This window comes from Panthera leo, chromosome C2 (assembly GCF_018350215.1).
Source record: "Panthera leo isolate Ple1 chromosome C2, P.leo_Ple1_pat1.1, whole genome shotgun sequence".
Taxonomy (NCBI): domain Eukaryota; kingdom Metazoa; phylum Chordata; class Mammalia; order Carnivora; family Felidae; genus Panthera; species Panthera leo.
Genome location: NC_056687.1, coordinates 52,051,387 through 52,073,432, shown reverse-complemented (window position 1 = coordinate 52,073,432; position 22,046 = coordinate 52,051,387). Strand labels below are relative to the sequence as shown.

Here is a 22,046-nt window from a genome sequence, read left to right as displayed (position 1 = left end):
ACATTAAAAGATTACTCTTTTAAGGTAATTCCACTCAGGAAGGGCAGGGAGATCTCTGTTTTTCATTAATTGAAATTATTTTTCTTTGTTAGGTAAGTCAGAAACTAAGTAAATATATGGTAAGTTTGGTTTGACTTCTGAATTTTGAGGATTGCAGTTTTTTTATTTTAATATCTTTTTACCTTATAATTATATAATATTTAATGGGTTCAAAATACATCTACAAAGCAAGTATATTCAAGGTAAGTCTAACTTCTATCATGGGTTCCCCAACCATGTTCCTCTCTCCTTCATAGACAAAGATTTTACTAATTGTATGATTTATCCTCTCATTCTCTTTTGAAACGAAACAAATATATATTCATATGACTTGTTAGATACATGTTAGCATGACTTTTTTTCCCACTTAACATTAAATTCTGGAGATTATAACTGCCTATAGTGTTATCTCTTTTTTTTAACAGTTGCATTATATTCCATTATGTGGATTTACTATCATTTATTCAGCTAGTGCTATATTAATTACCATGTGTTTGCTTCCAATCTTTAGTTATTACAAATTGTGCTTTAATAAATAGCCTTGTGCATAATTTTGCCCATATTTTTGCCATTATATTTTTCTTAAATGTTTATTTATTTATTGAGAGAGACAGAAAGAGAGAGAGAGGCAGAGCAGGGGGAGGGATAGAGAGAGAAGAGAGAGAATCCCAAGCAGCCTCCACACTCAGCACAGAGCCTGACATGGGGCTCCATCTCACAAACCGTGAGATTATGACCTGAACTTAAATCAAGAGCCAGACACTCAACTGGCTGAGCCACCCAGGCACCCCTGCCATTGTATTTTTGGGATAGATTCTTAGAAGTGAGATTTCTGGGTCAAAGAATAAATGCATATTCAACTTGGCTGTATAGTGGCAAATTCTTTTCCACTATTCTGCATTTTCACCTATAATGTATGGAAATGCTCTTTTCTCCACAGCTTCACCAACAGAGTATATTCTTAACCTTTTGGAATTTTACTACACTGATAAACAAAATGATGGTATCCCCATATAGTTTGATTTGGATTTATCTTATTATGACATTAGTTTTTCATGTTTAATGGGTTTTCTGTTTACTTTTCAGTGAGCTATATGATCATATCGTCAAGCTATTTTTATGGAAAGTTGTTAGCTTTTTGTTTTCTGTCTTTAAAAAAAAACCTTTTTCATGTATTAAGAGTTATGGTTGGTGGCAATGGTTGTGTCCATTTCTAAATGGACACATTTCTCTCCTTCTCTAAAGTTAGCATCCATTTCCCCACTTGGTTTTTATGAAGGTTAGGCTTGGGACCTGTTTTGGTCAATAGAATGCAGCAGAAGTGACCTTGTACCAGTTCCAAGTTGAAGCCTCGAAAGATTTTGCATGCTTCTCTCAGTTTCTTTGAATCCTACTTAGCTACCATGTGGACCAGTCGTGAAGACCTTGTTGGAGAATGAAAGTCCATATGCAGCAGAGATGAGCCATCATTGCTTAGCCTGTCTTAGACTCGGCAGCATGAATGAACCCAGAAAAAAGCAAAAGAACCAAAACCCCCAAAATTCCAATCTCAGAATCATGAGCTAATTTTTTCTTGTCTTAAATTGCTAAATTTTGGGGTGTTTTGTCACGTGGCAAAAACTCACATATGGATGACAGCTTTTTTTCCCTAAAGTATTGCAAACACTGCCCAGTTTGCACATTGTCTTTATAGTGGTGGCTAAACAATCTGTTGTTGTTGTTTTTTTTTAATTTGCATATCTACTTTATTTTAATTTTGCTTTTTAGTCTTGCTTTACTTATCCTTTCTGTTCTTTCCCCATGTGCAACATAGTTTTAAATAGTAGCCATTGCATTGTACATATGATTTTTAATTTGGCTATATATCACACACAATTTCCTATGTTTCTACATGGCACTTATAATTACAAATTTTAATTACAAATCCTTTATGTCCTTAAGCTTACCATAATTTATAAATCCTTTCTTCTTGGACATATATTTTATATTTGTTGCTATTATAGATAACACTATAATGAACGGTATTTTGCTATTTTGAATTGTTTCCTTATGATAAATTATCATGAATGAAATTACTGAATCAAAGCATATAAAAATCTTTATAGTTTTTGCTATGTTTTGACATATAGTTTTTTAAATAATGTAATTTGTAATGTCATCAGCAGTAAGTACTACACTCTCCATAGTTACAGATTTTTATTTTTTTACAGATTAAGTGTGCCGTTCTCTCAAAGTAATTCTTAGAAATGCTTTAAAAATCAAAAATCAATTAAAAGTAAATCAAAAGGCAATAATAGAAGGTGTTAAACTGCAGTCTCCTGTCTGTCCCTTCCCCCCACGGTTCTCTGCTCTCCAAGTGGATGCCATCAAGTGTCTTCTCTGGTGGTTAGCCCGGTTCCAAAATAACTTATTTTGAATATCTTTGTAAATTTTAGATATTGTGTACTGTGTATTCCTTCTATAGAAACTGAAGATGTAGCTCTTTTAAATCCCTCTCATACTCTGATGTCCCTCTCACAGATACATGTCTACTCTTCCCATCAAACAAACCCAGTTTTCAACATGTAAATTGAAATCAGTATTCAGAGTTTTTAACTATCATAGTTATGCATATACTGTTTAATTCAGAACCAAGTTGAGACTTTCTGCTAGATTTCCTTTCTTGTACAACTTTTTGGCTGGTGTTCTGTGGAGTTAATTGCCCTTTATTATTTTGTTAATTTAGTTTTCTTACAGTCTTGGCCTAAATTATTCCCATAATCTTCACTTCTCAGTCCTAGTTTCCAGGAAGTCAAACTTGTCAAATAAGCTATTTATTGTCATAGGAATTTTGGAAAATTCCTGCCAGAACTTCAAGTCTTACCTCATCTGCTTCAGTTTGCCTGGTTTTTCTCTAAGGTTGGACATATATCCATCATCCTCACCCTTCTTGTTGTTTTCCAGAAAATTCTCTTCACCTCTCTCCTGTGCTGGATCCATTACTTCATGGACTTCATTTACAAAGGACCTTTGTTGTTGGTTTTGCACGCCTAGCATCTGAAGCATTTTCTGTGATAAAGGAAATCCTCATTCTTATGGACAATGCAAGAAAGTAATGATTGACTTACTGTACAGTAGCTGAAAAGGCTAGATTCTCATTTTCACTGACATTCTTTTATCCAGGACACAAATGTGTGAGCTAGGATGGCTCAGTCAGATGTGTTCATGGCAGGGGCGCCTGGGTGGATCAGTCGGTTAAGCATCCGACTTCAGCTCAGGTCATGATCTCACGGTTCGTGGGTTTAAACTGTACATTGGGCTCCATGCTGGTGGTGCAGAGCCTGCTTGAGATTCTTGCTCTCTCCTCTCTCTCTGCCCCTTCCCTTGCTCACTCTTCCTCTCTCTCTCAAAATAAATAAACTTAAAAAAAAATATGTTCATGACAGTAACTTGGCTCATGATGTGTCAAAGAGGGGCCAGGGAGTGCTCTTTCTGAAGGCAGCAGAGGTAACAGTGTTTGTAAGGTGGGATTCTTGGTGTGGGTAGGGACAGCTCAAGGTCCCCAGCCAATACCTGCAGGGACCTCTGGTACCTAATTGCCCTCTCCCATCCCTGTGATGTTCCTGCTGCTTTCTTAGTACCACTACCGAAGCCATGCTTGACCATGTGGAACCCTACCAGAAACTCCAGTCTGTAAATAAGTGTTTCTCCCTAGTAGTTTTGCTCACGTTTGTTTCCCACCAAGTGTCTGGAGCCATGTATATCTACATTGCAATTCCCGAGGTGTCCGCAGGTAAGATCTCTGGTGGCTTTGTGTGCAAAATAAAAAGGACTCATTAATCCATTTTCAAATTTTTCATTAATTAACTTTTTTGCATCCAAAATCTTTTAAATAACAAAGGGGTAGTTTTTGTAACTACGGTGAGCCCATTGAACACTGGTGAGCTCAAACTTCTGGGGTGCACGTAGGGTGTAGTGTGGCTGCACAGGGTTCCTCCGGCCTTGTAAGAATGCCTGTACACTTCTCGCCTTTCCGAGGAGCAGAGAGCAGGACAGTGCCGTAGCGGTTGGGGGAGTCCAGGGCCAGCCGGTTGAAGGTGAGGATCTTGCCCCCACCTTGAGGATGAAGTTTCCGCACATAGCTGCTTACGGTGCAGCACACACTCTTTTCAGTTTGGGTACCTCCTGTACACTGAGGTCACTCGTTACAGTTCCTGCACCCACAGCTTTTTTTGTCTTCCTGGTCAGGATGCTTCATCCTCCAGATCATCCAGGAAAGGGACAGAAGCAGCTGGTTTGGTGCGACTCATGAACCACCTCTTCAGCACAATTTGGTTGAAGGTGGAGTTGGTTTGTTTGGGAAGAAAACTGCACAGCCTGACCAACAGCAGTGGGTCGGTGTCCTGGCTCTCGGGTTCTTAACCTTAACCTTTTGGCCCTTGTTGTGGAGGATGCCAACTCTGATGATGGCACCTCTCCCACACCCCAACCTCAGCACAGCTCAGGAGGTGTAAAATGTTACATTTCTCTGGTGACAGTGCTGTGGAATGACTTGTGTTGTAGCCCCTCCAATGATACTCTACATTATCCGTATCTTCTGGATAAACTCTTCATCAATTAATCATCCAGGCTCCTCATCTTCTTTGGAACTAGGAACTGTTCTAGAACAGTTCTAGAACTGTTCTAGGGCTGCTTTAGAGCTTGGAGATATATTGCACCTTCCTTGTTTATTTACTCCCTTGTTTTGCTGGAAACCATTCCCCAGCAACTTTCAGTAATTATATGGAAGGAGAAAAGTTTTTGAGAACACCTATATTAGAATTTTTTTTTTATATTCTCATAGTTGATAGTTTAGACTTAAATTTTTATTTATTTATTTTTTAAAAATGTTTACTTATTTTGAGAGAGAAAGTGAGAGAACCCAAGCAGGGAGGGGCACAGAGAGAGAGAGAGAGAGAGAGAGAGAGAGAGAGAGGGAGAATCCCAAGCAGGCTCTGTGCAGTCAGCACAGAACCCAACTTGGGGCTCTATCTCACCAACTGTGACATCATGACCTAAGCCGAGATCAAGAATCGGTCGTTTGACTGAGCCATCAAGGTGTCCCTAGACTTAAATTTTTAGGTATCAAAGCAAGACTCAGGATTTTAAAAGCATTTTTACATTTGTTTTATTACTTTCAGCATTGCTACTGAGAAGGCTGATGGTACTTTTATGCCCAGACCTATGCCTGTGAATTTTGTCTCCCTTTTACCCGCAAATTTTCAGGATCTTCCCTCACTATTCAGATGATGAAATTTTGCAGTGATGGGCTTTGGTGTGAGTTCTTTTGTTTTTCAATTCATTTCTGTTGGGTACTTTAAGCTCTTTTCAATGTGGAGATCCATGTATACCAGTTAAATTAGGGGAATTTTCCTTGTTTTAATTTATTTCTTTCTTAATTTTCCCTCTCATTTTCTCTGCTTTCTTTATCTGGAACTCTTATTATATAAATGTCGGATTTACTGAATCAATCTTTTTTTTTTTCTCATATTTTCTCTCCTATTTTTCTTTGCTCTTTTTTTGTTTTATTTTCTGAGAGATATCCTCAACTTTATTTTTCAATATTTATTTTATTTTTAATTTACTATATTTTAATTTGCTAAGACTTTTTTTCTTCTTGTTATCTGAAATAACCCCCTTTTATGGTAGCATTCTGATTTGGGGCCATAGGTGAATGTTTCTCTCATTTCTTTAAGGACAATAAAATATTTTAAAACTTTTATTTTGTTCCTTAAATTCACTTGTCTCTGTTGTTGTTTTTCTGTATGTTTTAATTTTCATGTTTTATACTGGAGACTTTCTACAACTGGCTTGTGGTCCTTGGCCTCTCATTTATATTAAGAATGAAGCAATAGGGGAGCCTGGGTGGCTCAGTGGGTTGAGTGTCTGACTTTGGCTCAGGTCATGATCTCCCAGTTCCTGAGTTCAAGCTCTGTTTCAGGCTTTGTGCTGACAGCTCAGACCCGGGAGCCTGCTTCAGATTCTGTGTCTCCCTCTTTCTCTGTCCCTCTCTTGCTTGCACTCTCTCTCTCTCTCTCAAAAAAAAAAAAAAAAAAAAAAAAAAAAAAAAAAAAAATGAGGCACTAAGAGCTTTATTGGAGCCCCGTTTTCTCAGGTGGGGCTGGTTTACTGATGAATTTTACCCAGGGGAGAATTCAGGCTTTTTGTTTTGTTTGAGGGGCTCTCCCATTGTTGGTATGGATAGGATTTAAAAAAATTTTTTTTTTTTAACATTTATTTATTGTTGAGAGACAGAGAGATAAAGAGACAGAGCATGAACAGGGGAGGGGCAGAGAGAGAAGGAGACACAGAATCCAAAGCAGGCTCCAGGCTCTGAGCTGTCAGCACAGAGCCCAACGTGGGGCTCGAACCCACAGACTGCGAGATCATGACCTGAGGTCAAACTGGACACTCAACTGACTGAGCCACCCAGGCATGCCAGGATTTTTTTTTTTTTTTTTTTAATCTAGTTTTTCCTTCTTTTTCCTGCTTGGGGGATTTAGATATGGATGTTAGTATTACAGGTACCAGGATAGTCAAGGGACTGGTGGACTCAGTGTTTAGTAAATAAGTTACCACTCAAATTCTATTTTTAGTACATTACTTACCTCTTCCCTTACCTATGCTTTACATCCTTAGATAAGATCCTCCATTGTTCAGCTTTTCCAGAGACTAAACCCTTTATCTTTAGCAGAGGTGGGAGAGAGATAATTACTTGGCTGCTTGGGATACAAGAAAATATAGCAGCTCTTTTTAAAGACTTAGCCACTTATCTTGCATTCTGCTCTGCCTTGCATCTTCACTGAAGTAACTGATCCTTTCAATTTTTCAGGCTCCTGTGGTGTGAAACAGCTACATTCTTGCTGTTAATCCCTCTTCTCACACACACACATAAACATCTCCATTCAGGTCTCCTAAATTAGTAATAACTGCCTAGTTGGCTTCCAGTTTCCAAAATTATTTAACGTCTCTTTTCTACAGTGCTCCAGTTTCTTTCTTCCTTCCTTTCTCTTTCTCTCTATTTTCTTCCTTCTTTCCTTCCTTCATTCCCTGCTCCCTCCTTTCTTTCTTTTTTCTTCCTTCCTTCCTTCCTTCCTTCCTTCCTTCCTTCCTCTTTCTTTCTTTCTTTCTTTCTTTCTTTCTTTCTTTCATTTTACACTTTGTGAGCCCACCCTTTTTTAATTACTATAATTTTTTTGAGTTTAGATGGATCAGAAATAAATGTATATGTTAGATTCACAAAGTTTAACCAGAAAATTCTAAGTATGTTTCTTTCTTTTGTTTTCCTTTTCCTTCATTGGAGAGAGAGAGAACAAGTGGAGGAGAGGGGCAGAGGGAGAGAGAGAGAGTCTCAAGCAGGCTCCACACTCAACATGGAGTCTGGCATAAGACTTGATCTCACAACCCTGGGATCATGACCTGAGCCGAAATCAAGTCAGACACTCAACCGACTGAGCCACCCAAGAGCCCCTAAATAGGTTTCTTTGTAAGTAAAAATCAAGGTACTGAAAGATCCTTCCGTGGGCAGATTGGATACCATATCCCATAGTGGGAATGGAAACTTGGAATTGTATAAATTCTCTCCCTGGGTGTTTTCATGTATCTACTCTTCATAAATTGGCATTTGTTAGGATTGGTTTATTCTAGAATTATATCTTTCTGCTTTTGCTTTTACTGTACTCAGTACTAGAAATGTATTGTTGTTATTTTATCTTATAGGCCTCACTTCTTTTTCTATGGATAAGATCATTATTAACAAAGGATTATAACTCTCATCACTGACATTCCAAATTCTAGTTCTGTATTTTCTAACTTAGGGGAGTACATTAATTGAATCTGTGCTCCTGAGGTTACTCTCCCACAATATCTATTCAGAAATACCTCTTTTTCTTCACCCTCTGAAGTTTTATTTCCTTTCTAATATAAGTTTGTTTTAAGATAATAAGCATATGTTAGATAATATTTGTGTAACTCTTATGCATTATTAGTTATACAAATAAGGCATTCTATCCCCCTATTTTCCTTTTTAATCAACAACAAATTTTAAGCGTTTAGTCAATATTAAACATGTAGATAGAGGGGAAACAAGAGTCCAGAAAGGTTAGGGATTGAAAATTTATCAGGCATAGAGATGCAAAGAAAGAATAGAAAAAAAAAATAACACGGTAGCCATTATAGGTCAAGTTATCTTCTGAGGTAAAAAAAAAAAAAAAAAAAAAAAAAATTATTTTCATTTAACTACATTATATAGCATATATACTCTGAATTTTTTTCTTCTTTCAAAATGAAATGTTGGAAAAATATTGCTAAATAATATATGTTGTTACAAGGTCACCAATGAAATCCGAAACTTCATACCTAACAGTGTTTCCTTAAGAGGTTGATCTCCATGGGACCAGAAGACAGAGTATATTGCATATTTTGTTTCCAATTTTAATGGAACACAAGTAAAGCATTTACCTACATGTATAAATACCAATGGACTACTTGAAATGGAGAATTACTTTCTATAGAAGTCCGTACAATTTCATGCTGACATCCTTCTGCCTATGAAACTGTAGGGAAAAGAGTTGGCAAAATTACCTTTAGAAGTCTCATTAATCTATTTATCACTTACATGTTATCAATGACTTGCTTTATTGTGAAAAACACTGATCAAAATGCCTATCCTATAATAGCTTTAAATGAAAACAAAACAAGTTATACAAGATAGAAGAAAAATGAATACATTATTTTTCTGCCTTAGACATACAAGGTATACTTTTGAGTAAATAAAAGATTACTAAATGCCTTCTGGCTCTGTTGCTAGCCCAGTGTTACCATGACCACTATTATCTAGTTAAAGAATGTTTGCTTGTTCTTGAGTGAGATGACTTAAAGCAAATCATTTTTGTTTCCAGATTAGAAGCTTGTTCTATGGAATCACCTCCCACCCCTCTTTGTGTTTGGACTAGCAAATCTATTTTCTTTCATATATTTTATTTGTCTGATTCAAGAATCAAAACCTTAGATTCTTGAAGACAGTAGATTCGTAAATCAATGGGTATATTGGAAATGGATGTTTTAACTTTCATTATGCTTCTTTCTTTGGAGAGGATCGATGTTTTAACTTTCTTTTTAAATGCTTCTTTCTTTCTAATGCTTTAGGCTTCTTATTCTAATCCTAGAAGCACCTTGCCCTAGTCACTGAATCATTTGCTTTGCATTGATTCAATGTAAGATACTCTTTTACATTCTGCACATGTAAAATTTTCCAGAATAGGTACTTAAAAATGTCCACATTTTTAAGATTTAATATTCTATTTTAAGAGAAAAAAGTGCAGTTTTGTCCTCCATTTTTATTTTGCAAATACTTCCTATCTTTACTCTGTCTTCACCAAATTACATGAATACTTTTTTTTTCCCCCTTTCCAGGCTATCTGCTGCTATATGAACAGGGATTCTCTTTTAGCTTGCTACTGCATTTCAATCAGCCAACAGCCTATCTTTCAATAATTAATTCATCATAGAACACACTGATCCTACCCTTCTGGAAAGGACACACATTTCCCACATTTTACAGTATTGATTTAATATTTTAATTGTTGGAATTGAGAATTGAAAAATGATTGTTGCTTTTTCAACCAGAGTGGTATATGTGCAGAAGATAATAATAACAATAATGCCTTATTTTACTAATTTAAAAATTAACCCCACCCTTCCACCACAAACACATACATTGGGATATCCATCTCTGATATTGGAACACATCTACTAGTAATTTAATTGGAAATTCTCCCTGTCTTCCTCCTTTCTTTCTTTCATCCCTCCTCTCCTTCCTCTTTCCCTTCCTTTATTTAATTTAAAAATTTTTTAATTTAATTTTTGAGAGACAGACAGAAAGAGCGAGCAGGAGAAGGGCAGAGAGAGGTAGAGAGAGAATCCAGAGCAGGCTTCACATTGTCAGCACGGAGCCTGACTTGGGGCTTAAACCCACGTACCATGAGATCATGACCTGAGCAGAAACCAAGAGTTGGACGCTTAAGTGACTGAGCCACCCAGGTGCCCCATCCCTTCTTTTGTTTGTTTTTCTTTCTTCATGGATGATAACATAATGATAATATGTCTTAGAATAAATGCAGACTTTAATTGGAAAAGATAGCATAGCTACAATTAGTTGAACTCTTACCACATGTTCATGTGCATGAGGTCTTAGTTTTTTTCTATTTTACTGATGAGGAAACTTAGGCCCCAAAAACAAGCAGATCACTCAAACTTATATATCTGGTAAATGGTAGCACTTGAGCTGATATTATTTTAGTCCAAAGAGTGGACTTCACATAAACTTTACATAAACTAAAGTTTCATTTGTTCACTATATGTGAAGTATACCTGAACAGAGCTCTGAAGTTGTAAAATAGAATCACATATGTTAAAGATGGAAGAAATTTAGAAGACATCTATTCTACATCCCTTATTTTGTAGATTAGAAAATAACTCCAGGTAGGTTAAGTGATTTCCTCCAGGTATTACATTTTGGAAATTTGCAGACACAGGGCTAGGACAGAAATCATACATACTTGTAGTAACAAATTTGAATACCATAGATATACATAAAGAAAAAGTGAAATTGTGCTCTATCTTAACCTGGAAAGATTTCTCCTTTCAGAGATACAACATTTACCCTACAATTTTCAGATCATACTGAAAAATAGGAACCATGATGAAAGTATCTGTGAATGTAATTCTTTAAAATTATTTTGGAAGTCCAAAGGAAAATATTGCTGCACATAGAACTCTTCTAATGTGTGCCCTAATACTTTTATTAAAAGAGGAAGAATTGATATATATAACAAAGACTTTCATAACAATTCCTACTATGTACGAAGAATTCCTTATGTATTAACTTATTTAGTCCTCATCAGAAAGTTTTGAAGTGAGAACTAGTACCTCTGTTGCCATTTTATGAAGGAAGTAACAAGAGTTTGGAAAGGTCGAGCAACTTACGAAAGGTAAGAATGGGACAACTGACGACTCAGACTCTTTGGCAGTGAAGATTTGAGTTGCTCAAACCCTGGCTAATTGAGGTTCTGGCTGATGGTAGAGGTAATGACCAATGGGTAATGGAAGAAGGAAGCCAAAGATATTAATTAAAGGCATTAATTAATTAAAATGACCTGTTACAGAAATGAGGACTATAGAAGCTTCACAAGATTTTTTGGACAGGTGTACATGAGTGTGTGTGTTTGTTTGTATGCTAACCACTTTCTTCGACTCTTGCTTTCTCTTTATGTTAATTAGACACTTGCTATTGGTGGTTACATTTACAATTTTGACTTCAGGTAACAGTGGGACTGTTACTGAATTTGAGGAACAATTAATATAGCTAGTAATGGATGCAATGACTTGTCAGACTATTTCTCATTTGGGGGAAAAGAATAAAATCTTCTCTTTTAAGAAGGATAATGGTACATTGTTACATAAAGTTGTTTTGCTATATGAGGTTGTTTTGTTGTTGTATGGAAGCTAAAAGCCAGGGGCAAGGAAGTCCAGAGTCAAAGGAGTGGGCGGTACTCCTTTGTCTATCTGTTGCCTATCACCTCTAATTGACCTTTTTGCCTGCTCTGTGAAAATGGATCTGGGCCTTTTGCCTACTGACACAATGTTAAGTTTTGTTGCTAAAGAGCAATGGAGAGAAAATGTAGGTAGAAAGGGTTTTGTTTTCTGGTTTTGGAGTGTTTGATCCCATGGCATGGATAGCTTCTTTACTGCTCAGCTTCTGAAACTCCTCTGGTGGGCAGTTGCACCTCCAGCAGCCAACTTCCGTGTGGTGGGTAGAGTCTTCAGCATCGGGCTCCTGCAGGTCATGGCAGCCAGCAGCACCTAGTAGCCAAAGGCTACCACTTGGGTGGTTTGGTAGTGAGAAGCACCTCTCTGTGAATAGCTTTCACCCACGTTTTAGAGCTCGTTTCCAGCAATTTCTGCCAGCTAAGCATCACAGCAAATTCTGTGCCATTCAGTGGGTCACAGCTACACCCTCTACTATGAGGTCTGTATCTCAGCCCTGGGGGATGGGGGATAGTGTTCTCTCTCAGCAATAGGGGTAGTCATTGCTCCTTATACCTGTTGTTCCTATAATTTTTAGAGGTCTCTTTACTTTTTACTAGCCAATATCTTCTTATTCCAATCCCTCATTGTAGTTAATAGTTCATTATATTAAATTTCCCCTTTTTAAATTACTGTGTGATTACTCTCTCTTGATTAAATTCAAGGCTGTCTGACCTCAATTTCCATGCTTTTAAACCACTACCCTGTACTACTTTTTACCATTAACAGAGATCATTTAAAGCTGATAATAATGTGGCCTTGAATTTTTTAACAGCTAAATAATTAATAATTAGGGTAGTAGAATCATAACATTTAAAGGTGGGGAAGAACATTAAAAAATAATTCAGTCCAGTATCTTTCTTTTTTATTCAGATATGGAAATGGAGGCCAAAATAACTAAAATTATGCTGAGATCCATATTTTGCCTTTTTTGGTATCACTATTACCTATCATAGAGCCAATATTTATTAAGTATGATTTCCATTAAAATGAGTGAATATACTAGAAAACATTTATTGAGCACCTTGCCAGTAGCTACAGGTGGAGTGGTGATTTAGATAGAGTTGTTTCCTTCCATAGGTTTTCAGTCAAGTAGCAAATTTGAGATAAGAATAACAACTTTGTTTAAATCTAATCCCTCTTTGCTTTGGATATTTTTGCCAAGCTGGTTGTGGGTTGAAATCAAAAGACAGTTTTCTTTGTGCAGTCTTTGAACTCATTCTAAGGCTGTATAAGGATAAGCATCATGTGGACATATTTAGGCTTAACTTTAATATAGCTATTAGAACCTGTTATCTTCTGGAACAAGTTTTGTGTAGTTACTCTAAAAGCTTAATTCCCAAAGCACACGTTTATGATTTTATTTTTGTACTTATGGGGACAACATATTTACACAAAAATTCCAAAATCTTTTTGGATTTTAATTTAGCAGGAACCTTCTTACTTCACTTTCTGGAATGATGGATGACAAGAAATACGACCACAATCTAGTAGTTTGTGACATATCTTGAATATGTAGCTCATGGAATTTTAATAATAAGCCATGGCTGATTTTGTTTATGAGTTCTGATAACTTTAGAAATTGAATAAATAAATGTCTGTCTTTAGCACATCTTCATCATTGGGGGGCACTGTGTATCAGAGCATTTCACAAAAGTTAGAATAAGTCCTATGTTAAAAAAATAGAATTTCTAATAATATATTTTATGTAGATAAAGTTTTTTGTGTGATAAAAAATTTTGCTTATGTAACATTCATTAGCACACAGCCAAACTGAAGGAGATCAGAAATTTAGTGGCTCTTTTCATCCCATTTCATAATTTAAAATATATTGAAAAGCTAAGAAAAGTGAAAGTTGCTGGACTCTGAGAACAAACAAACAAACAATACTTTTATTAAATAGTGGTTGTAATGTTCCCTTGTTGCATATCATGAAGTCGTAATTTTAACCATTCACTTCGTGTCCAGTATCATCACCTTTATATTTGTGTTAATACTTAAATTGGTGACATAAATTTAATATCCAGGACATCATGAATATTTTTGAGAGTATCACCTTTTCTGCTTTCTTTTCCTTCTCTGTCTTACATTTCTGTGTCCATTTCTTGATATTTCTCCGTTCTTAAACTTGCTTCCCTTAGCACACACTTACTTCTTGCCTGACCAGAGTTTCTGCTGACCTCTGAAAAGTCATGGCAGACATATATTCTGCACGGATATAAGAGAATAAGGATTTAGTCCCTTGCTTCTACAGATCCTTCCAGAGATCATTCTTCATGGTACTTTAAAATGTCTATCCTAAAAATAATAATTTAAAAACTAATGTGACTAAAGTCTTAAAAAATAAAAACCTTTTATGATCTATAAACAAGGGAAACCACATGTTCCGTCTTCATGTATTTTCTTCCAATTTTTCAATGCGTTTGGGAGAAATAATTCGGAAAAATTCTGAAGGAAGTGGGCTGCAGTGAACTGTGAGAACATTTGAACATGTTGCACATACTCTGGGGAGGGCAGCAGACGGAGGCCCTGCCTGTTACATTCTTTACCAGTGAGAACATGCACCTCTCTTATGATTGGCCTGGAGGGATCACAAAGAAAGAGAGACAAACCTGCCTCACAAGATTCATTCAGTGAGGGGTGGAAAAAAGGGCTGAAACTTGTCTTCGTCACTGGCATGATAATTGCTAAATATGGAATCCATAAAGAAATGACGAAAATCTGGGATGATGATATAAATAATTTCTGGAAATATCCATCATTCACCTGTAAAAGTAAATCAATACTATATTTGGATCTTAATGCATTAAGAATGATGCAATCTTCAATTAAATTCTTTTCTTCAGTTAGCCGCCCTCCTCCAATTTCTACATTGGGGTGATAGCCACCAATGTGACTTTCAAGTTGCTGGCGTGTTTGGCTTACTGTAAACGGTCATTCAAAATACTTGTTAAGCGTAGCTTTCTAAAAATGTTCATAATAGCAAATCTAATGCTAAGTTGAGAGAGATTTTTCTAGGATGGAGAGTTTTGTTTTTTCCCTAGTCATAATGGCAGGGTGAATTCTATGACCAGGTTTATTCCTTTCAGCATAACGATGTTGGCCAACATGAATTGACATAGTACAAATCAGTGGTGGTCAGTGTGGATTTTGAAGTCATCTATTTTGCATATTTTAACGTCCTGTAATAAAGAGGTCTATGACTAATATTTATATTTGAAAAGCCTTTTTATGTGAGACACATTAGTAATTATTTCTGGCCTTAGAGTCCACAAAGAGATAAGCTATTTTGAAAGAAAAATTAAACAGAATGTTCATGTATCTGTTTAGATGATAAAATAGCTTAATGGTTTTCATGAAACATATTTAAGATATATTGCTTTGAGACAATGCTTATATTTATATAATGGTGACGTTACATCCCTAATAAATATTCAAGCAACTTGGTTCCTGGTGAGCACCCTTTACTGAAGTTACCTGGATATCTAAATTTAGCAATTGGAGTATTTTCTGGGGTTGTAAGCAGACCTTGACTGTAATTTCAGTTTAGATCTTTTTGCATAATTATTTTGAAGTTGACATAATGGAGGAAACAAAAAGCACATGTGTGTGGGAGACAGAGACAGGGGAAAAAACAAGACAATATTTTAAAATAGCGTTTGATAGCTTACCAGGAAAAAAAAATTACCCATAAATGTTAACAAACAACAATAATAACAACTTATGCAGGGTTTTAAAAATTATGATACATCTATTCTTTATCATTCTTATAGTGCGCAATAACTTTAACAGGATATATGTATTTGGTTTTTATTATAAGATTCACTTTGGGACCAATCATTTCACTGAAGAGGTGAGTCTGTTTTTAATGTACTTGGTCAGAGCAATACAGTTTTTAAAATTTGCTACTTATTTGGGACTAATTGCCACCCCTAATTTAAAGAGAAGAAAAGCAAAAGAAATAAGTTTTTCCTAGCTAGACTGTTACGTGAACTATAAACTTAGGGCTCGAATGAATTTGATACTTGCATAGTTCAGTATTATTCCTATTACAGAGGAGGATACTTACGTCCTGAGAGGTGGCCTGACTTTCACAAATGCTCCTTGGAGGCATGGTTGGGAGTGAGAGGTGAGGCCTTTGTAGCCTTGCTCATTTGCCTGGTGAATCCAACTTGGTGAAGATGAATTTGTTCTCCTTGTTTTGTTTATTTTAAGCCCTTTGTATTTGTACATCTGATGCAAGCAAGTATTTTATCACAACAACTTCATTTATTATCTATTTCTAATAATATGCATGGCCAACCAACACTTTAAAACATTTTCGTTTTCTGTGTTAAATTCTTTTTAAAATCATAATTTAAAAATGGAGTATTTCCAAAACACTGTCTTTTAAGTATCAAAACAAAGAAATAGGGAAGAGAAGGCAGCATTATCCTGTGATTACAACAAATAAGAAACAAGGAATGTTGATCAGGGCCTCTTCTAAATACACCTGAAAGTTTTTTTTTTGTTTTTTTTGTTTTTTAACGTTTATTTATTTTTGGGACAGAGAGAGACAGAGCATGAACGGGGGAGGGGCAGAGAGAGAGGGAGACACAGAACCGGAAACAGGCTCCAGGCTCTGAGCCATCAGCCCAGAGCCTGACGCGGGGCTCGAACTCACGGACTGCGAGATTGTGACCTGAGCTGAAGTCGCACACTTAACCGACTGAGCCACCCAGGCGCCCCCACCTGAAATTTTTTAAATGACTTTGGGTAAGTCCCTTAAGCTATTAGCACTTCTATTTCTTTATTGCAAAAGGTAATAATAGCTGTCCTCTGACTGTTAACCTTTAACCAATATGTTGTGCACTCATTGATTCTTCTTCCATTGAAATATTAAAATCCTTGATGTGTCTTTGTTTATGATTGGGCTGAATACTTTTTACTATCCTTCCAGCAGGGCTGTAGAAAGAAGACTGAAAAATAGATGAAAATTAATTCTTACATTGGAATTTCAGTTATGACTATGAACTTTTCTTAAGAATCATTTGATCAGGGGCACCTGGGTGGCTCAGTCGGTTGAGCTGTCTGACTTCGGCTCAGGTCATGATCTCGTGGTTCGTGCGTTTGAGCCCTGCGTTGAGGTCTGTGCTGACAGTTCAGAGCCTGGAGCCTGCTTTGGATTCTGTGTCTCCTTCTCTTTCTGCCCCTCCCCTGCTCGTGCTCTGTGTCTCTCTGTCTCTCAACAATAAATAAGTGTTAAAGCAAAACAAAAAAAAAATTCTAAAAAAAAAAAAGAAGAATCTTTTGATCAAATGCAGCTAGTGGATGGCAGAGGTTATCCTAGAATGAAACTCTGTGATCTCTAAGTCACTGGCTTTCAAAGGATGGTCCCCTAACCTGAAACACTGTCACCTGGAAACTTGTTAGGAAAGAAATACTTGGGTCTTATCCCAGGCATACTCAGTCAGAAAGTTGAGGCCCAACTATTTATGTTTTAACAAGCTCTACATCTAATTTTGACATATGCTAATATGTAAGAACCACTATCTAAACTAGAACAAACGAAAAATAAGACAGACTCCTAGAAGTCAAACCATCTCAGACTTGGCAGCAAAATTTATGTTATATGGTATATATACTTTTTGATGTTTGCACAGGAAGAAAAGAGATTTGTGTTAAGTCTACATTGATTGCTTATGCTGACTTTACCACTGAAAATGTTGAAAGAAGTCAGGGAAATCTTAAAGTTTTGATAAGGTATTGAAAATAGCAGAAGGAGGTCATTAAGGAAAATATGGTTGCTGCTGAGACGTAGATGTTAGAATCTAATAATTTCTTCTGTTCACAAATGAAAGCTAAGAAAGGGTGCAGGGCATTCTGAAAGATTTAGCACATGTCACCAGATTATGATCATCTGAAAGTGTCACTTACATTCAGCATTTGTTTTTGTAAATAAAAGTTTGATTTGGTATTAAATTAATGATAATCTTGAGGTTTAATTTAGTTCTTTGAGGTTGAGAAAATCAAAGAAGCCAGAAGAATTTGCTTCATTACAAAGATATTAATGTTTTATATACTTTATACTGGTAGCAATTTTTTTTATAGTGGAAATAATTATGTTTCAGTGAAGGGGAATTATAAAATCAAGCTACTTTCATGTTGGACAAAATTATTTTTATACTTGTGGTAGTTTGAGCTACACTGCTGATACTAGCATAGAAGAAGGATATTGGCAAATATATTCAAGACTTAGTGTGAGCACTGCTGGTTGTATACCACTGGTTCTCAAAGTAATTGTTTTGGACAAGTGAGGGCAAAGAAGTAAGTTGGTTACAATTATCTGGAAGTCTTATTCTAACTTACTCATGTTCTTCAACGTCTTGCATTCCCCAACATCCATTTTATAATGAATTCATAAGGAAAAAGTGACTTAAATTATGTTAAATCTAAGAAGAATTGGTCTTTAAGAATACCTTAGTTATTTGCATTATCATCTCATCTGTAATATACATGTTATCTGTTCAAAGTAGGAGGAAAATATTACAGATGGGCTAAACTTCAATATCATATGTTTCTGTGAAAGTGGAAGAAGGGAAGCCCAGCAATTTCACACTGATTTTATTTTTTAATCTCTTTTGTAGAAGCTATCAGAACTTTTCTACCTATAAAGGATTTTTTTCCTCTTCAAATGCGTCTACCTTTCTGTTCTAAATCAAACCATAAAGGATATTAAATGAGACTGTGAGTGTTGGAGAGGTCGGAAAGCCTGCCTTGGTCAATCAATATATCTTTGTAAAGAAGATGCCTCAAACTATGAAGTCACCTATTGATTGTTTAAAACCCTACTGTTGCCCCCAATCCTTTTGATTTATTATCAGTAATGGAATGATGTAAGTTTGCTAATATCCAGTTTCTTTAGGATACCGGTTTTCTGAATTGAAGTTAAAGACCACTTTAGACTTCTGAATTTGGGAAGCTGGTTAAACGAGAGGTGGAGAGCCTTCTTCATCTGATCTTCAGTGAACTGCTATCAGTGATCTTTAGACTTGATTAACCTCTTCTTGGCTGTCACCTCCCTGGGTAGTTCCACCCAACCAAATTTATTGTTCTGGTCAGGGTCCTTGGTCAGCCTCACTTCTTGCTTGGCCCTGTTCTTCCTCTGGTGTTCTCTTAGATCCATAGGCCCTGTTGCCCTCCTTTCAACGTCATCAGCTGTTTTCAGGTTGAGTCAGAGCAAGACCTTTTTTTAAAGTCCTAAGTCTGTTCCTGAAAACATACTCAAGGCAGAGATAATGCTGAGACAAGGCACAGCCAGTGTCGACGTAACAATTGTATATGTTGAAATTGAGGAACACAATACACTTTTAGAAATAAGATACGTATGATGCAGAGGTGGAACACAGGATCCCCCAGAAGAGATCAATTCATTTGTGACATGGCATTCTCTTAGCATCCTTCTCAACCTTTGTTTGTTTCCTATTACTTGATTCCTGTCTTAAAAGTGTGTGTTATGAAGACATGGTCTGTGGCTGTTTGGTTTTATACATGTAGTGCCTAACGTGCAAGTCCTTAAGAAATATGAGCTGGAGGAGTTTTGAAGAAGGAAATAGCACAGAGAAATGGGGGAAACAAAGAGATCTTCATCATGTGACATAGGTTGAATTTGAATAATTCAATTGACTATCTATGGGTAATAATCTATGGAACCATGGGTAGTACATGGACAGAGAGGAGATTGTCTGATAATCCCAGTGAGGGAAGCAGCGCAGGCCCAGGGAACATGGTCAGAGTGTAAAGGGTGTTCTGTAAAGGATGATCACAGGAGCAGAGAGTTCCTGTGTGAAATAGTAGAAGATGAGGTTAAACACATGAAGTGGACAGATGATGGAGAACTTGGCTTAGTGGTGTGCTGGAACTGGTTTGAATTATTTCATGAGAGCCTATTATGTCTCTCTTTCCACCTCCAGGAAATCAGCTATGATGAGAGTGTTCGCACTACAGAAATCTGCAAATGGTACAAATTAGGACACCTCCACACTCCTAAACACACACACAGGACCAAGTGTTGTTAAACATTTATAAGTGAATCACTGCATTGCATGTTAGGCTTCAGAGGTGGTACTTGTTTCTAGGGTCAAGTAAGAGATAGCAGGATGAGACCAAAATATTTGTCAGATTAAAAGGCACCACTTAGCAACAGCAGAGTGTGGAACTGTTGCAATGAACAGAAGCTAAAAATATTGAAGCTAGCAATTTTAGTTAGAAAGTAAAATGGCAAAATTGATGGTTTGGAAGGATTTCCTCATTGTGTCATTCTTTTACAATAATATGTTGCTTTGATTTTTTTTCCCCTCAAGTTTCTTCAGATCTATAGGTAGTATATATGTAGGGAGGAGATTGCCCAATAATCCCAGTGAGGGAAGCAGCAAGGGTGCTTACCTGGTATTCTCTGAGCATCCTTCTCAACATTTGTCAGTTTCTCAATACATATTGCCGTGATTACTTGATTCATGTCTCAGAAGTGGGACTCCTCCCATTCTCAGAAAATCATCTTGTTCTGGGATAACCTCAATTCTATAGAAAGCTGTGACAATGAAATTTTTAAATTTTATTTGCTTTTATATTTTTAAGGCTATGTTTGTGCTGATAAACAAGGAGATTTAAGTGCTTTCTTATGTAAATAACACATTAGAAAAAATGGATAATGTACAAAGGTATAAAAGAGAAAGTACTCATAACTAAATAGATAGCCATTTGTAAACATTTGTTGATTATTCTTCTAGGGCTAATACAATAATTTCAGTTTCCTTTCCTTCTTTCACTTGTATTTGTTAGTTTTATCACCTTCTAATAAAATACTTAATTTTATTTAAAAAAAAATTTAATGTTTATTTTTTGAAGTTTTATGAAAGCCCATAGATGGAATGGACAGGCTCTCTGGAGGAGGTGATACTTAAACTGGGTCTTCACATTTGAAAATATGAGTTCTTCAGAAAGAGGAGTAGAGAATGTCATGCAAGTTTGAAGATTTCTCTAGGTAGAGATATGGAGAATGAATTTCAGCCCCCCCTCCACCAAAAAACCCCCAAAACCAACAATAAACAAAAAAAAACACTTGAGCAAAAGTTCAGAAACATATATTTAGGGTGCGTGGGTGGCTATGTTGGTTAAGCTTCTGGCTCTTTGACTCAGGCAATGATCTCATGATTTGTGAAATGGAGCCCCGCATCAGACTCTGTGCTGACAGGACAGAGCCTGCTTGGGATTCTCTCTTCCTCTCTTTCTACCCCTCCCCCACTCACACTCGTGTGCTCACTCTCTCTCAAAATAAACAAATAAACTAGATGCTCTAGAATTCTGTAAGTGTTTCACTCTGTGTCAGTTTGGAAGCCATTCGAAATTTTGATCCAAAGAATGACAAGTCCTGTATTGGTTCTTTACTGGATTTCTCTGGTTGTCATGTTTATGCTAGACTGTAAGGGATCAAAGTTGAGGGTAGAGAGGCAAGTTATAAGGTTATTAGAGTCTCCAAGTGAGCCATGTTAAGGACTCAGACCATGGTGGTAGTAGGGAAAGTGGAAGGAAGTGGTCTAAGTCTGGGTATGTTGTGTTTTGAAGATAGGGAATTTGTTGACATGGTATATAGGGGGTGAGAAATGCATAGTATTTGAAGAAAACTATGAGAGTTTATTCTAAGTTAATGATAGGATGTTATGACTATTAATTGAGACAGCCAAATACAAAAGATTTGGGATAAACAGGGTGTTTGTTGTTGTTGTTGTTGTTGTTGTTCTGTTTTTGTTATTTATGTTTCTAGGGACCTTTAAAATTTTGGTGGCCTATTAACATTCACATAGAGCTGTCAAAGTGACATTTAGATTTAGGCAGGGGAGAAATCTTGACTGGAGAGATTTATTTGGATGTCGTCAGCATAGACAGTTTTAAAGCATTGAGACTGCAAAAGGTTGTCAAAAGACTGCATGTAAATAGGAGAAGAGAAGAGATACAATGCCAAATCCTGGGGCTTTCCCACGTCAAGAGTTCAGGTTGAGGAGGAGAATTAGCAAAGGAGATTTAGAAGAAGCAGCCAGTGAGGTAGTTGAGAAGATGTGGAAATGAAAGTTTATCAAGATTGCTGTTGCTTGCTTCACGTTCCTCAGGGAAACATGAAGCAAAGTCATGACCTGAAAGTGAAGACGTGCTATGGAGGTATGGATGCTTAGGTAGAGGAGAACCTATGAACTAGTCCTTGTTGATTGGCAGTAGGGAAATGAATGGACCGAGGAAAAACATCTGGGCAGCATAAAAGTTTCCTCCCACCCTTTCCTGCACGAACTGTGGGTGCAGTGATGAAGCACAGTAGCAGTCTTGCTATCATAGAATAAGAATTGTGAGGACAAAAGTTTCATGTGAGTGAA

The 22,046-nt window shown here is 36.6% G+C and overlaps 1 pseudogene; it reads right to left on the bottom strand.

The window, feature by feature from the left end:
* Positions 1–2,898: 2,898 nt before the first annotated feature.
* On the bottom strand, positions 2,899–20,140 carry LOC122229263 (annotated as a pseudogene).
* Positions 20,141–22,046: the final 1,906 nt, after the last annotated feature.